Genomic DNA, 15472 nt, shown 5'->3' on the forward strand with positions numbered 1-15472 from the left:
ATTCTGGTCTTTCGAATATATTCCGAGACTCATCATTTGAGGTCTATTCTATTGACTTTGATCACTCTAGCTGTATAAAGTACCAAAGGAAGCCAGCAAATAGATCTAAAGCCAATAAATACTTAACAGAACTGGGAAGGCAAACTTAGGTAACCATTGCAAAATGAGGGGTGCTTGTCCTATCCATCAGGCAGGCAATGTACAGTATTTTTCATTTCTAGCTTAATACATTGAGTGCTGGTGGAGTAGGGGTAGCAGAACATTGGCACACAGGCAACACTTAACCTTTGAGAGGTTGCTTGGCAAGCAAAGTCTGTATGACCCCGGGCACCACACCTGCTCCCTTCCAACTCTTCCACCTGCAGTTTCTTCCTGAAGCCCCAATGATTAGGGGGACCACCCGCCCCTGTCTACCATGAACCTTCTGTAATTAAGGCTATCTGTCCGCTGCCTGTATAAATGCCCTATAGAGAAACAGGTTGTCCATAATTGCAACTGAGGGAGTAATTAGTAGACAACCATTGAGACCTTATTGGGCTGCAGAAAAAGAATACCCACCCTATCACTGCCCCCAGGCAGTTTTGGCTATCTGTAATTGGAGAAAGATTTCTGGTGGGTGGTGATGGGGTAGGTTAACCTTTCTGCTGTCCCATGCCTGTTGCCGCAGGACACATCAAAGAAAGTTGATTCTGGTACTTTTCCTGCATTGTTTCCTTTTGAATAGCTATGGAAGGGAGAAAATAAACAGCAAGGAAGAAAACACCCATTTTTTGAAGGGGTCCTTGGTGAACTCGCGGAGAAGGGATCATCTTCTGCTCTTCCAAAGGCCATTTTCTGGATTGATTTAATGAATGGCTGAGATCAAAGACGACCTGTCCTGCCTCAGCGAGCCTACTTTCTCCCGCTCTCGTAGTTTCATGGCGCTGTCCTGGTTATGAGGAGGGAGACGAGGAGGATCAAGTCTCAGAAGTGGCACCTCAGGCAGACTGACTCAGAGAATATTGCTCAATCACTAAGTGGCCTGTTCACGCAGTTTTCAGAATCCTCTTGTGTCAAGGCTTCTGGTGGTTCCAGCTTTTAGGAAGTGGCAGGATGCAGATACGCCGGTGATATCCAGGTTCAGGAACAGAGTGTAACATTTGACTAATACAACGGAAGAATTCCTTCGAGCTGTGAAGCTTAATTGTGCAGATCTATTGAGTAAGATAGACACGCATGCTCAGTTTTCCCCAGCCTCCTCTTTTGATGTGGCGAGTTTTGCCATGTCATTGCAGGTGTCAGCAGCAGCAAGGAGTCTCATTTTATTTCCAAATATTGGAAGATGGAGGGATCCTAAAAATCCCTCACTCCGAGGTTTCCTTTCCTGGGTCCTGCGCTTTGGGAGGTCACGCTTTGGCAGGTGATGAGGCATGAAAGGGTAGAGGTTCACTTGTGCAGCCTCTCACGGGGGATGGGAGGGGGGTTTAGGTTGCACAGTACTCACAAAGAAAATACATTTAGGAAGCCAGGTGCTGGTCAGGGGACGCTAACAGGCCACCTTATGAACTAAGTACTGGGATGACGAAAGAAGGAGCAGGGAAACGAGGATTAGCTGCACCTAATCTAGAAAGTACAGACACGTTCCCCTTTTTGATTTACTTCAGGCTAGTGCCCAAGAAACCTGCAATTGCAATGTTTTCTATAGCACTATCTAGCAGCCACAATGAGACTGATGAACGAGATCTTTAAGGGCTGTCCTGCGCACATCTTGGATATGGCGTGTCAAGTTATAATAAGCCTTTAAGCCCTTCAGGGACAGGCTGCTCAGCAAGCTCATGGTGGAAAGGCATACAGGGTGCTAATTACCTAGAGATGGAGTCCTTGTTAACTTCATTTCCTGTAGTCCTCGTAAGCCATGCAGCATTAAGGAGGAAACGGATGGTTTAATCGGATGTAAATAGCAATAAAGCGCCATTAAGAGGCGAGGTGGACAGAGCTGGGGTAAGATCATCTGTATCAGGCAGGGGAGGTACGCATATAATTAGCATGAACTGGGGAAATGACATGTTCTGGGATGGGGCAGCAGCATTTATGTTTAGAGATGGACAGGGAAATGTTAGTTGCCCTCAGCCAGAGACGCAATAAAGCGCATATCTAAAGTAAAGGCCTTTCTGCTAAAGTATTTTTTTCGGTTCTATGAGAAAATGTCCCAAGGAAAATGTAGTAATTTGAAAATGTAGTCAGCAAAAAGTTGTTTTAAAAAATATGGTCATTCAATATAAGCAATGCAAAGTGTGAAACTGCTGCCAGTAATAAGGTCGGCAAAAAAAGCTAATTTGAAATACATAAAGGAACAAGGCTGTAACCCTAAATATGACCTAAACCGCTAACATAACCTCCACAACTACCCTAACTGCGGTCCCAAACCTTCCGCTAACTCTAATTACAATCTTTACCCTACTCTGAACTCTCACAGAACAATAACCCTTCAGCGCACAAAAAGCATTTTATTTGCATATTATTGAATACAAAATACATAGACAATGAACAGTGAACCTATCTCCAACCCCATCACCAGCTCTCCACAAATTACATACCCCTTGCCCTAACCCAAACCCTTGCTGCAATACTAACCTTACCCTAACCGAAAAGCTAACACTTACCCTAATGCTTACTTTACCCTAAGAACTATGCGTATCCTAACCGCTATCCTACGCCAACATCAGCAGCACTTTCCAACCTCTGTATCCCTTTCCTTAACATTTGCCGAAACCTATACACTTGCACTTGGCCAGACACTTGATCTACCCTAACCACTAACCAAATTCCAACATATTTACTCTAACCCTAAACCCTATCCTAACCCCAAGGCAATCACAAGTCCACTAAACCCCCCTTTACTTTAACAATTACAGTAGCAGCACTTCATTTTTGGTTGCTTTTAAGCTGCATTTTTGACTACTTTTTGTTGGCTACATTTTTACTGGATACCGGTTTTTCTTCTGTGATAGGAGAGAAATCCATAAGCGCTTCTGTATACAAGCCCTGTATAATGAATGTTCTTGAGCGGAGGTCAACTGGCCAGGTCCTAGATGGAAAAGTGGTCACCTGAAGAAGTAGGGGTCGAAGACTCACATTCAAAGGCGATAAATGAACTGGACCTAACCTCTGCGATGATGATTGCAGGGGCTCGCTTTCACCTTCTGTCATTTTTAAATTGTTTCTTTATCTCACTACTACTCTGACTAACCAAGTTCCCATTACATTTTGCTTTGGCATGTCCATCATGTAATTTTTTAAAATAACTTTTTCAATATATTATTTTTTAAATTCCATTTGCCTACTGTAACCACTGGTGTTTTGGGTAATTTTGGCTCTATTTAGATATCATTAGACATTAGACTTTGTGTTCCCCCTGCTTCTTTTTTAAATTTATTTTGTAGTTTATCGGCATTGGTTTCTTTAGGCATCACTGTGCCTATAATCATCATGACGTCACTGTGTCACATGGTGCTTAATACAATGAAAGAACAAATATATCTATTTTAGAGGATCATTAGTCAATAGTTATTGGCTTTCGAGAATATGATCCACTAATATCATCATTATCGTAACCATGAAATGCAGATCCCAGTCACAGAGTGCTCCTGGGGAGGGTCCTGATTGATTGAAGTCTTATGTTTATTGTTCTGATGCTTTGATGCTCAAGTACATGAAAATGATCTTTATTTTCATTGTATCGATTCACTCCTATTATACTTTTACATTTGACTATATTGTGATATAATTGATATTTATGATGTTATTTGTACAAAAGATATATGTTTGTAAGAATGTTATAGTATGAATTGGAATTGATATTGTGGTATGTAAATGATAAATGTATATGTGTAAAGTTTTATTTTAAAACTATAACATCAAATAAATGCGCCGGGAGGGCAGAAGCCCTTCCCTCTTCACTGCCGTCTGCTGAAGGAATCCAGCCGATATACCAGCTGCAACCTTATCAACGCTGAATCCAGTTACCAGCTGTCGGGTATGGAGAACACCGCTCCCTGCTACCCTGCTGCTTGAAAGGAACTCCCAGCATCTCCAGTTACGTTACTACATGCATTTCTGCACTATCTCCATTTATATGATGCCGAACACCGTGGAAGCCTGGAAAATGGCCGCCACACTACTTGGTTTATCGGTTGCCTAGCAACCTTACCATGCGTTCATTGGAAGAGCTAGAGCATTTCTGTAGCCCTGCTCTGCCGGAAGGCGCAAGCCGGGCCCTTTTGGGTAAGGCACTTGGTATAAGGCACAAGCCAGTCTGTGCCCATCGGTGCCGGGAGGGCTGGAGGTCTGCCCGAGCCTACGCCCTGCTACCTTATTCGTCCGCCACCCGCATCTGAACAAACTTCGGCCCGCTGATCCATCTTGTGCCCCAGCCTCATTGAAACCCTGCGGTAAGACATTGACACTTTGCCCTGGAACTATTTTGCAACTATAACTGTGGAACGTATACCGCATGCTGTTAGGACATCACCTAGCCAGTGCCCTATACTGCGACTCGACTCTGATTATCTGCACGGCATTCCTGTCGCCTTACCTTCTTGCAATCAATGTTCATCGCACCTGGCGCGACACCAATCTCAATTATTTCGCTCACTGCTGCAATTTTGGGCTAGTTCGCTTTTCACTCTGCCTATTGCTGCTGTCCTACCTCCATCGCCTTACCTTACCTATTTGCTCTCTACTGCCTATTTTGTATTGTATTACGAAGCTGTTCACACTCATTATGTGCCGCATCTTATTCAGTTAAATGTTCCGTATACCTGCTTTCCCTGCACCAATGTATCTTAATAAATAACTGCCTTCACTGCTTAACTGCACTCCAATCCTTGACTAAATCTGTGAAGCAGCAGTTATCATTACTTTATCGCGTGCGTACTTGAGCATGCGCAGCATATGTACGCTAGCCTCTTGATTTTAACATAGTCATCTTAATAACATATCTCGCTAACCGACTTCATACTAAGTGATTCTACTTGAAATGTAATGTTCTGACCATCTGATCACTCGTTTGCATATTGTTTGCATATGTGTAATTACTTCAAAATGCCAAATTAATCGCTTGATCGTATGTGTATTTTACATCAAAACGACCACATGGCTGCATACATGCATGCTATTCCAATTTGAGCATCTGTTTAGATAGGTGTATTTTACCCCAATTGTATCGCCTTTCATTACCTGATCTTACATGACCGTCGGTGTACAATAATCGGATATTGGCGTCTCCAACTTTCCCTCATACCACTGGCCCACCACCCACTGTCTAGTTTAACACTGCATTACAACTGTGCATATTTAGCTACCTTGCTCAACTCAACTGAACTTGGCCATGCATCTATTTAACCAAGCTTTAACTTTCATCTTAATTTGCGTGCTCTATTTGAATTTGTCCATACTGGTACTTACTACAGTCAGTCCTCCTCTGTCACCTATGATGGACCCCCACACCAACCCCAGAGTGCCCCACATTCGCCTGTCTATGGCATCCAGCCTCCTGTATACTGCCATCAAGATACCCACCATCATGTCTACATATTGAATCTATCCTCCCACAAAGGTTGCTACCTCCATGTATACGTACTGAACTGAAAGCCCAATACATGACCAAAGCATCTGCCTACGACATTGTAGTACCACCCTACGTAATTACTTCTTTCTGCAATACCAATGACCAGCCACCTCAACTAACCACACCAACACCACTGCCCACTTCACTGTGCTCCACACTATACAGAAATCACAGACTAAGCTCTAGACTCCTATGGCGACACAACGGCCATATCACCAAAGACACCACTGCAGCAACCCACAACAAAGCCAACCTAGCTACTACACCCCCTGCATCTGAGCAAAGCCCGAGATTACTTAAGTGTAAACAGGACAACATGTTACCTCTAATTAAAGCCAGTCTCATCAATGCCAGATCCCTTTCTGCACACGCATTAGATATCTCTGACTTTATAACACTACACGTCCTCGACATTGTTGCTATCACTGAGACCTGGCTTCACAAAGCCTCAGGACCATCCCTTGCCCTTGCAATCCCAGACAACTATTCCATCATCCGATCTGACAGAGATGATAACCTCTCCAAAGGAGGAGGCATTGCTTTCATTTATAAAACCTCACTAGGCCTAAGAAACATCAATATCCAACCCATGCCATCAGCAGAATTATTATCTATCAAATTACCCACCTCACCTACATCCACTATTACAATCCACTTCATCTACTCTCCACCAGGACCGACCACCACCTTCGAAAACGATATGTCACACCTGTTATCTACTAACACCAAAAATAACTCACAAGTCATCATCTTGGTTTCTAAGACACTAAAGACCCCAAGGCCTGTACCCTTAAGGACACAATCACTGGACTAGGTTTCACACACCGCTAACAGAACCCACACACAATAAAGGTAGAACCTTAGATTGGTTAGCCGACATAAATTGCAACATCGATATCCTATCCAACACTCAATGCGCCTGGACCGTCCACCACCTAATTTTGTTTACTATTAACGAATCCTCGCCACCCAATCTACAAAATCAAGCACCAGCCATGATGACTAGAAATAAACGCAATCTGACCATTGAGAAACGAATACCATTACTGTAACCAATTATTAACCTTACCACGACTCTCTCAGATCCTACGGCCTTAGTCGACCTGTACAATCATACAATCCTCAAGGCTATAAACACACAAGGACCACTCAAAGAGCGTAAAATTTAAACCTTGCGCACACATCAACACTTGGTACACCCCAACCTTAAAGCTCTCAGGAAATTGAAAAGAATCTCTGAGGCATTATGGAAGAGCCCCCCATCCCTAGCAAACAAGGACAACTTCACTGCAGCTTCCTTCAACTACAAGGTTGCCATTGTCCAAGCTAAAAAAGATAATTACAATGACCACATAACCAAAGCTAAGTCCAGTACTAAGGAACGCTTTAATATTTTCAAAGAGTTAGAATCACCTGCCCCACTTCCTGACACCTGCACCAAAGATATTCTGTGGTGCTGTCATGATCTCTGCTTCCAAAAGATCAGGTCTTGCCCGACTCCCTTGGAAACAGACCCATAACCCCGGTTCCGAGTGCCAGCAAGTCCCAATTGGGACCTTTTGGACCCTGTCCTGGCGCCAGTGGCACCAGGCTCATAAAGATGCCCAGTCCCAGCGCTGGAAGCGCCGGGCTCATAATGCTTGGGTGGACTTACCTGCAGCAGACCATGCTGCTTACTTACCTGCCAGTTGAACCCCTGATCCTCTTCTGTTTGGGACTACTTTTCCTGTTGGGTGGGGCAGGAGCCACTCCCTAGGTTCAGAACACTGGAACTCTTCTGGAAAGCAGGAACTCTTTTCTTACCTAGGCGTGGCTGTGGAAGGAGACACCTAAGCACTACAGGAGGCTATTTAAACCACACCCGATGGATGAATCTTGCTTTGCGTTATTCTGCATTCTCTGCAGCAGAACGCTCATCGTGTCTTCTGCTTCTGATCCTGGGCCTAAGGGAACAAAGGCTTACCATCCTGGAATCCAGTCTTCAGCAGCACCTGTAAAGACAAAGAAAGAACAGGTTAGCACTACGGTCTTCAGTGGCAGCGCATCTCTTACCTGGTCCATCGGCTGTCACCAACGCCTCGCGCTGCATTCCGGCATCTGAAAGACAAAGGCTTACCTACTCTTCGCATGCTCCGGAGGTCTTCGCACTGCATTCCGGCATCTGAAAGACAAAAGCTTACCAGCTCTTCGCACACTCCGGAGGCCTTCGGCGCTGCATCCCGCATCTGAAAGACAAAAGAAGGTGCGTTTAAAGACATTGGGCAACTTTATTACTCACGTGCCATTACTCCTTCCCACGCCGAATCCAGTGGGTATTCCAGCACCCTTCTGCTTCTCTAAAGCTCCGAACTTGTACCTGCAAGATAAAAGGGACAGTTAGTGCGCATCGTGAAGCAGGCTACAAGCGCTTACTTACGTGCTTCCAGGCGCTTCTATTCCTCACGAGGGTTCGATCCTCAACTCTCATCAGCCCGCCATCCGCCATCGCCGGAACCCTGCAAAACAAGAGATATCATTACAAAAGACTTTTAAGACATTTGAAGTGCGCAGAACTTACCGTTCGTGCAGTTAACGACGGACAGCAGTCCTCTGAGATCAAGAGGCCTGCACCCTTATCCAGTGAAGAAACTGGTTACGGCACCCTGCCCCGAGGCAGATGTAGAGCTCGGCGTTCACTTACCTAAGGTGAGGGTGTTAACCTTTGGGGTTCTACAGGAGAAGAGAAAGGGAAGAGGACAGAGGCACCCAATAACCCCAGTTCATTAATCCCATATTTTCTATCTGCAGACATCTTACTCTTCCAGTCAGGCATACAGTGCACAGAAGTCCAGCCCAAAGAGCCAACCGTGTGTTACACATCACCTTTGAAGATACGGCATTCACCCAGTCAAGACCGGCGCCTCTGTGGGAATCAGGTGAGCGTTACAGGTGCACTAATATCCAGAATGCACTCCAAGACAAAATCACCATGCTCCAAAACCAAATAGAAACTAAAAAACTCTTATTACTAATACTGAGCCCATTCAGCACCCACCTGTAACGCTCACCTGACTCCCACGGAGGCGCTGGTCTGGTCTGGGTTGCTGTAGCCTCTTCGAGCGTGATGCGCAGAACTCGGAACACCGACTGAACAGGACCCTCAAATCTTGCTTGTCTGGCCCGTAGGAATATCCTTCTGCAGATGAGAAAGGGGATTAACAGTCTGCAGAATAGTGTGCTTGCTCCTCCCTCCCCCCCTTCGTTCTTCTCTAACTTCCTCCGAAATCCCCGGTTGAAGCTCACCTTATGGTTTGAAAGGATGAACTCTCCATCCTGCTTCTGGTGCAGGGGCGCGTGTTTGTCCAGTTACTTCACTGGTTTTCAGAATGGCGCTGGCAAAGTCCACTTGACTTTTCCGAGCGGAACGCCGTAAGTATGAAGATTACAAAAGTTCAAGTGTTGAGCCTCCTTTTCTGTTGCCTTCCTAACCTGTGATCTGACCTTTATTTCAGGTGCAGAATGAAGGCGATGCGTTGAGGGATTGACTTGCCGATGGTAAACTCAGGTGAGTTAGCGATGGGGGCAATCCCTCTTAATGTCTTTATATTCCTCCAGTAATGTCTTTTGTCCTTTCTCCATAGGGGCCGGGGTGCGGTACCTGCCAACGAAGCGGCGCCGACCCAAAATGAGGAATGATCCACCAACAGAAGACCGGTAAGTGTTATGGCGGAAAATTAGGCTTTCCTCATATGTTCCTTCTGCTCACCTTTTGTCTCTTCTTCTCTCCCCTAGGCGCAGAGATGTGGCGACCGGTGCAGACAGTCGCAGTGGAGCCAGAAGAACTCCCGAGGACAGGTGAGTGAAGCGCAGCGCTGCAGCGAGCAACGCGGTGCTTTTAAATGAAAGTCTTTTCTCAGGAACGCTGGCGTGAAGGTTCCGGATGCAGGTAAGAAGTTTGATAAAATTCTTGGTTTTCACCTTTCTCTTCTCTTCTTTCCTTACAGATTTTCCAGGATCGAGGCGGGCGTGGCTGGAGACTAGATGCAGGAACAGACACGGTGAGCGTTCAGCTGCTTGGATGCAGAACAACGCGAAGCGTGAGCTACTGTCTGGGCATGGCTTAAATAGCCCCCAAAGTAGTTCCAGGTAAGTATCCTTCCCTGGCCACGCCCGAGTGGCAAAATAGTCCCAATGAAAAAATAGTCCCTTTCAGGTCTCAGGGAGGCCTGAATCTTGCAGCATGGTCTGCATCAGGTAAGTGCACAAAACACCTTCCTTTATGAGCCTGGCGCCTATGGTGCCAGGACTCATGTCCAACATGAGCCTGGCGCCAAAGGCGCCAGGACAGAGTCCAAAGAGCCCCTATAAGGGGCCGCTGGGCTTTTACCCGGGGGCATGATGCCTGCTCCCGGGGGTGCTGGGCCTGGCCTGGTGCTCCGGGGGTAGGCATCATGACACCACCCTATCCTACTAGGAAGGTGCAGCCCCAATTTAACTTCACACCCCTCACCATCAAAGAGGTTGAGACTATCATCATGAAACTGAAACCGTCTAACTGTCAGGGAGACACATGACATGCTCCTCTTATTAAGGAGGCCGTGAAGGAACTGGCCCATTTCATCACATCTGTCATTAACGCTTCATTCAAATCCAGTATAGTACCCAACAATCTGAAAGACGCATGGGTACTCCCACTTCTAAAAAAAACATCCTTAGACCGCAACAACCCATCAAACTATAGACCCATTACCACAGTACCTTTTCTGTTAAAAATATAGGAGTGGCCTATCTGCAGATACAGCAATATCTTGAATCTAATAACTTGCTAGGCTTTAGACAATCAGGATTCAGACCCAGACATGGGACTGAAACAGGGATGTTCGACCTCATGACTCAAATCCAGACCTTGAAAGACAAGGGAAAATTGGCCTTGCTACTTCTACTCGACCTATCAGTGGCATTTGATCTGGTGAACCATAACATTCTATGTAAACACCTCTCATCTGCTGCGCACTTCTCTGACCAAGCAAACACTTGGATTGAGTCCTTCCTCAACAACAGATGGATGAGGGTCTTTGTGCCCTCAGCCTCTGCTACACCCACTCCAGTTACCTGTGGGGTCCCTCAGGGCTCTTGTGCATCTCCTACTCTCTACAATGTTCTTCACCAAGCCACTTTTCAATGATCTCAACTATCTGGGTGTCACTTACACTAATTAAGCAGATGACACCCAGATACTTAACCCCATCACTGGTGATTACACTGTGGACAGTAGGACTTTCAATGACGTTTACCTCATCTTACAAGCCTGGATGACGAAGCATGGGCTCTGTCTTAACAATGAAAAGACAGAGCTGCTCCTTCTGGGATCCCAGGCCAATCAGAACAAACTGGATGGGCTATTCACCTCCTTTAATATTGGCAGCAATATAATTAAGGTCTCCAAAATTGTGAAAACTTTGGGAATTTACATTGACCCTGAACTAACCTTAACGAGACAAACCAACGCCATAGCTTCTTCCTCTGCCGGCACATGCAAGCTCATAACTTCTTGCCGTCCCTACCTGACAACAGCTAATTTCATCACAATAGCAAGAGCACTAGTCCTTTCTAAGATCGACTAGTGTAATGTGCTCTATCTTGGCACTTCACAACAAAACCTCAATAAAATGCAAGTCATGCAAAACAATGCCATTGGAGCAGCCTTGAACATCTCAAGGACACAACACATCTCGGAAACCAGACACTCAATAAACTGGCTTAACATTAAGCAAAGGATCGTCCTCAAACCATTGTCCCTCACACATAAGTGCTTATCTAACCAGGCGCCCATCTACTTGGCCAATACTATCACCCACAACACTACAACATGGCCTACCAGAACAGCCCAGATGCACTGCGTCAACATCCCACGTTTCAAGCAACAAAGACCAGGCGAGGTTAGCTTCCCAGTCCACACTGCAAAGAAATGGAATGCTTTCCCGCTATCACTAAGAGAGGAACCTTCTTACCTCCTATTCCAGAAAAAATTCCAAGTGTGACTCCTTGAGCAAGACCACATTTGGATCCCATAACCACGACCTGCGATGTAAATGTGTATGTAAATTCCTGTCTGATGTATATCTGTAACTCTTATGTATTATACTGCTGTATTCCATGTTTTGTGTTTTGTGTGGAACTTCTATGCACAGTGCCCAGATGCCTCTGGGCTTGGCACGCTTTACAAATAAATAAACTAAACTATAAATAAATAAATTATGCAGATCCATGACGTGCGCCCTTTTTGTTCCATGCATAAATGTGAATACGCTGCACACTTACACTCTACAGTCATCCTTCTTTGTGACTTGATGCAGGAGCATTCTTTATGTTTTTTGCTATGCATTGGGATACTTTGGGTTGAAATCTATTATTGTATTGGTGCTTCCTTTTACATGTTCTTTTCCTGCATTTCTACACATTTCACAAGCTTAAAGGATTTCACTACACCTTGAACACTGGTGATACAGGTACATCCTTCCCAAATTTCGCAATTCATGCATGTTCCTGCACTTGGCTATTTGCTTGACAAGTTATTTCAGTAGAGGGACCTGTCTCACATTCTGACACAGGTCACACAATTCCTCTTTTGGATAGTTTTTGATTATTCAAGCTCTCAGTGCAAGAGTTCACTGAGGACATGCATTGCATTAAATTCATTGTGGAATTCTGTATGGATTGTATAATCCTTATTGTGTGTAGTCTCATTAATTGATTATATATTTCTTATTGCTTGTTTCGATTTCTCTTTTTGTAAATGTCTTATTGTCTGGCTTTCTATTTTTGTAGATTCAGCCCCGATGACAGACTTTTGACCGAAATGCATTAGCTCTGCTGGATATGAATGGTTCCTCGCTGTGCAACTTTTATACTAAAATACTGAATCATCATTTTATAACACATTTTACGTTTTCCGATCAGCAACCAGAAAAGGATCATTTTTAACATGGTGGTGAGCGTGCAGTACCTGCAGTGGGCATTAGAGGAGGAGGGCCTGGAAGCAAGATATTGCGGCACACGAAAATCAGGTAAGGCAGCAGGGACATCATTTGAGGTTGCCAGGGGTCACAACTGCGAGCCCTGAGGTCTCCCCTGCTACCCCTGTGTCTCCCCTGCAACCCCTAAAAAAAAAACAAAAAAATATATGTTTTTTGTTTGTTTTTTTAACAAATTGAAGCTCCTGGGCTGTGGCCAGTGCCATGTGGCTCGTGAGTGGCTGGCGTTCTTGTTCAGGCTTCTTAAAAAATAACAGAGGGTTCCACAAGTGAGACACTTTGATCAGTGACCCTAAATACGAAAGAATAGGAATAACAAATAATGTGTTTTTCTTGAATTCTATACAATAAATGCTAGACTCATTAAAGCTTTATTTCAGGCACACTTCACGGGGTGAGTCACTGATTTAGATTGTTCCTAAAAACCTCAAATTCGCAATGCAGACACAAACCTCCAAAAGGCATTTTAGAGTAGAATAAGCAACCATTTCGGACTATGGGCCTGATACATAGAGCGTTTTCCTAAGGGATTGCACCATTATAAAACGCTTTTGTGAATCAGGTCCTATGTATTTTCCTTTTTGCAATTTGCAGTTATAACATGCTTTTTTCTGCCGTTGTCTCTGTTGCGATCATCACAAGACATTATATCTCGGTGTCCTCAGTCACTTGACAAAATCCTTGTGCTTAAAAGCTTGTGTACAGTGTAAAAATGTTTGGCCATAGCACATAAAGTGGCCCTTGATTTCATTGTGCCACCATTAATACTTTGTTGTAATGTGTCTGTCTTCCTATCTCTCTGGCATGCTGTTCAGGATGTTTGTTTGCATGTAGGAGGTAACGAGTGCCCAGAGAACAGGATGCCATGTGAGTGCACTGCTTTCCCTGCGCTACTCTAAATTCTTTAAAGGTATTTATTTTGCCAACCTCTGAAGCCTGAAAAGTAGATCCACGCAGGTTTGACATGTGGCCAACTTTGCACCAGACCTGCAGATGAACAGGCCTGCTGTTAAATCTCAGTTACCAGTTTAATGGTATCCACTACAGAGTGTAATTTGCTTTCTGACTTTTCTGAACATTCAGACATGTAATTGCTCATTTTACTATAGCCGGTAAGCTAGCTATAGCCGGTAAAATAGATCAGGGGGCTGAGCGCCTGCTGCCGTTATGTGTGATCTGCAGTTTGTAGGTTTAACTCCCTGCAAGGCCAACACAGCCTTTCATACTTCTGAGGTTGATAAATGAGTATTTTATGTATATTTGTACTATTTGGACCCTCCCAGGTCCAAATGGGCTCCTTCCTCTCTGACATCTTTTTCTCCACCTGTGGTGTCCCCCAGGGATCCAACCTCTCTCCCTGGCTTTTCAACCAGTATCTGGCACTCCTTGCCCACCGCATCGCCGCTCTCTGCCCCCACTTCCAGTGCTATGCGGACGATACCCAGCTCATTTTCAGGCTACCCTCGGCCTCCTCCTCTCCTTCCCTCATCTCCGACTGTCTGTCTGCTATCCAGGAATGGTGTGCCGCCAATGACCTCTGCCTTAACGCCAGTAAGACTGAGATTCTACTCATCGGCACACCCACTCCCTCCTTCCCTGCAGCTCTCTGGCCGGCCTCCCTTGGCCCCCTTCCTGCCCCTACCTGCAAGGCTAAAAACCTCGGGGTCATCTTCGACTCCACACTCTCCTTCTCTCCTCATATATCTGACGTCTCTAAGAAGTCACACTACCAGCTGCACCTCCTCAGAGGTATTCTTCCCTTCCTCTCCTTCCCCCAGAAGCTCACTGTCTCCCGAGCCCTGGTTCTCTCAAGGCTGGACTACTGTAACAGCCTCTATCTTAATCTGCCTGCCTCCACTCTCCGCCCTCTGCAACTTATCCAGAACAGAACTGCGAGACTTGTCCTTGGCCTCAAGCCCAGGGACCGTATCTCTCCAGGACTGAAATCTCTTCACTGGCTCCCAGTGGCTGCGAGGATTAAGTTCAAAACCCTCTGCATTGTCCACAAGGCCTTCTGGGGCTTGGGGCCTAAATACCTTCAACTCTCTCTTCCTAAATATCTTCCTTCACAAGCCCTTTGCTCATCCGTCTCCAACTCCCTCATGGTCAGCCGCTTCTCGAAGCAACGAGCTGGGGGTAGATCTCTCTCCGCAGCAGGGTCCTCCCTCTGGAACAGCCTTCCTGCCTCCCTGAAACTCGAGGAGAACCATCTCCGGTTCCGGAAGCACCTCAAAACCTTCCTCTTCGCTTCTGCCTTCTCTCTCCCTCTCCCCTGCTAAACCTGCTTAACTCCCCACTGAATTCTGCACTAAACCTGCATCTGGGCCACTCTCAGTGACCTCGGTCCAGGGCCCAGCCACTCTCCACTTGCACTGCCTCCCTGGCTCCCCCTGCACTGTGGGACTGTCACTGTATCCCTACAGCCCCCTTCCCAGCACTTGCTCTGCACTTACCTCGCACTTGCCACCAGCTGGCCCTTTTATTTATTATTTATTATTTTATTACGCTACTTACCTTGTACTGCACTTTCCCCCCCACCTCCTCCCCCTGCACTTTCTCCTTTTCCCCTTACCTCTGCACTTGCGCGATCTGAATGACACCTGGCCTAGTAGGATCGTTTGTCTGTCTTCCCCTTGTTTCCCTCCCTCCCTGCCTCGTCGCGCCTTGAAACACTTGTGTATAGGCGCGTTACAAATACCATATCATATCATATCATATCATATCATATATAAAGTGCTTAAGGGTAAGTGCTATATGATAACACATCCTTATCATTTGACCTTGGACATCTGCTTGCATTCACAGTAATTTTGTAATATGGGCCTATACACACTGATATTAACGATGCATA

General features: G+C 45.5%; 1 protein-coding gene across 2 annotated transcripts in view; it reads right to left on the reverse strand.

The window, feature by feature from the left end:
* The window catches only part of ANKRD55 (ankyrin repeat domain 55), a 1206736-nt gene that overhangs the window by 1017930 nt on the left and 173334 nt on the right, over nt 1-15472 (reverse strand). The gene's annotated exons all lie outside the window — the stretch shown is intronic.

The sequence above is a fragment of the Ambystoma mexicanum genome, chromosome 6p (genome assembly GCF_040938575.1).
Source record: "Ambystoma mexicanum isolate Mex_15411 chromosome 6p, UKY_AmexF1_1, whole genome shotgun sequence".
NCBI classification, from domain to species: Eukaryota; Metazoa; Chordata; class Amphibia; order Caudata; family Ambystomatidae; genus Ambystoma; species Ambystoma mexicanum.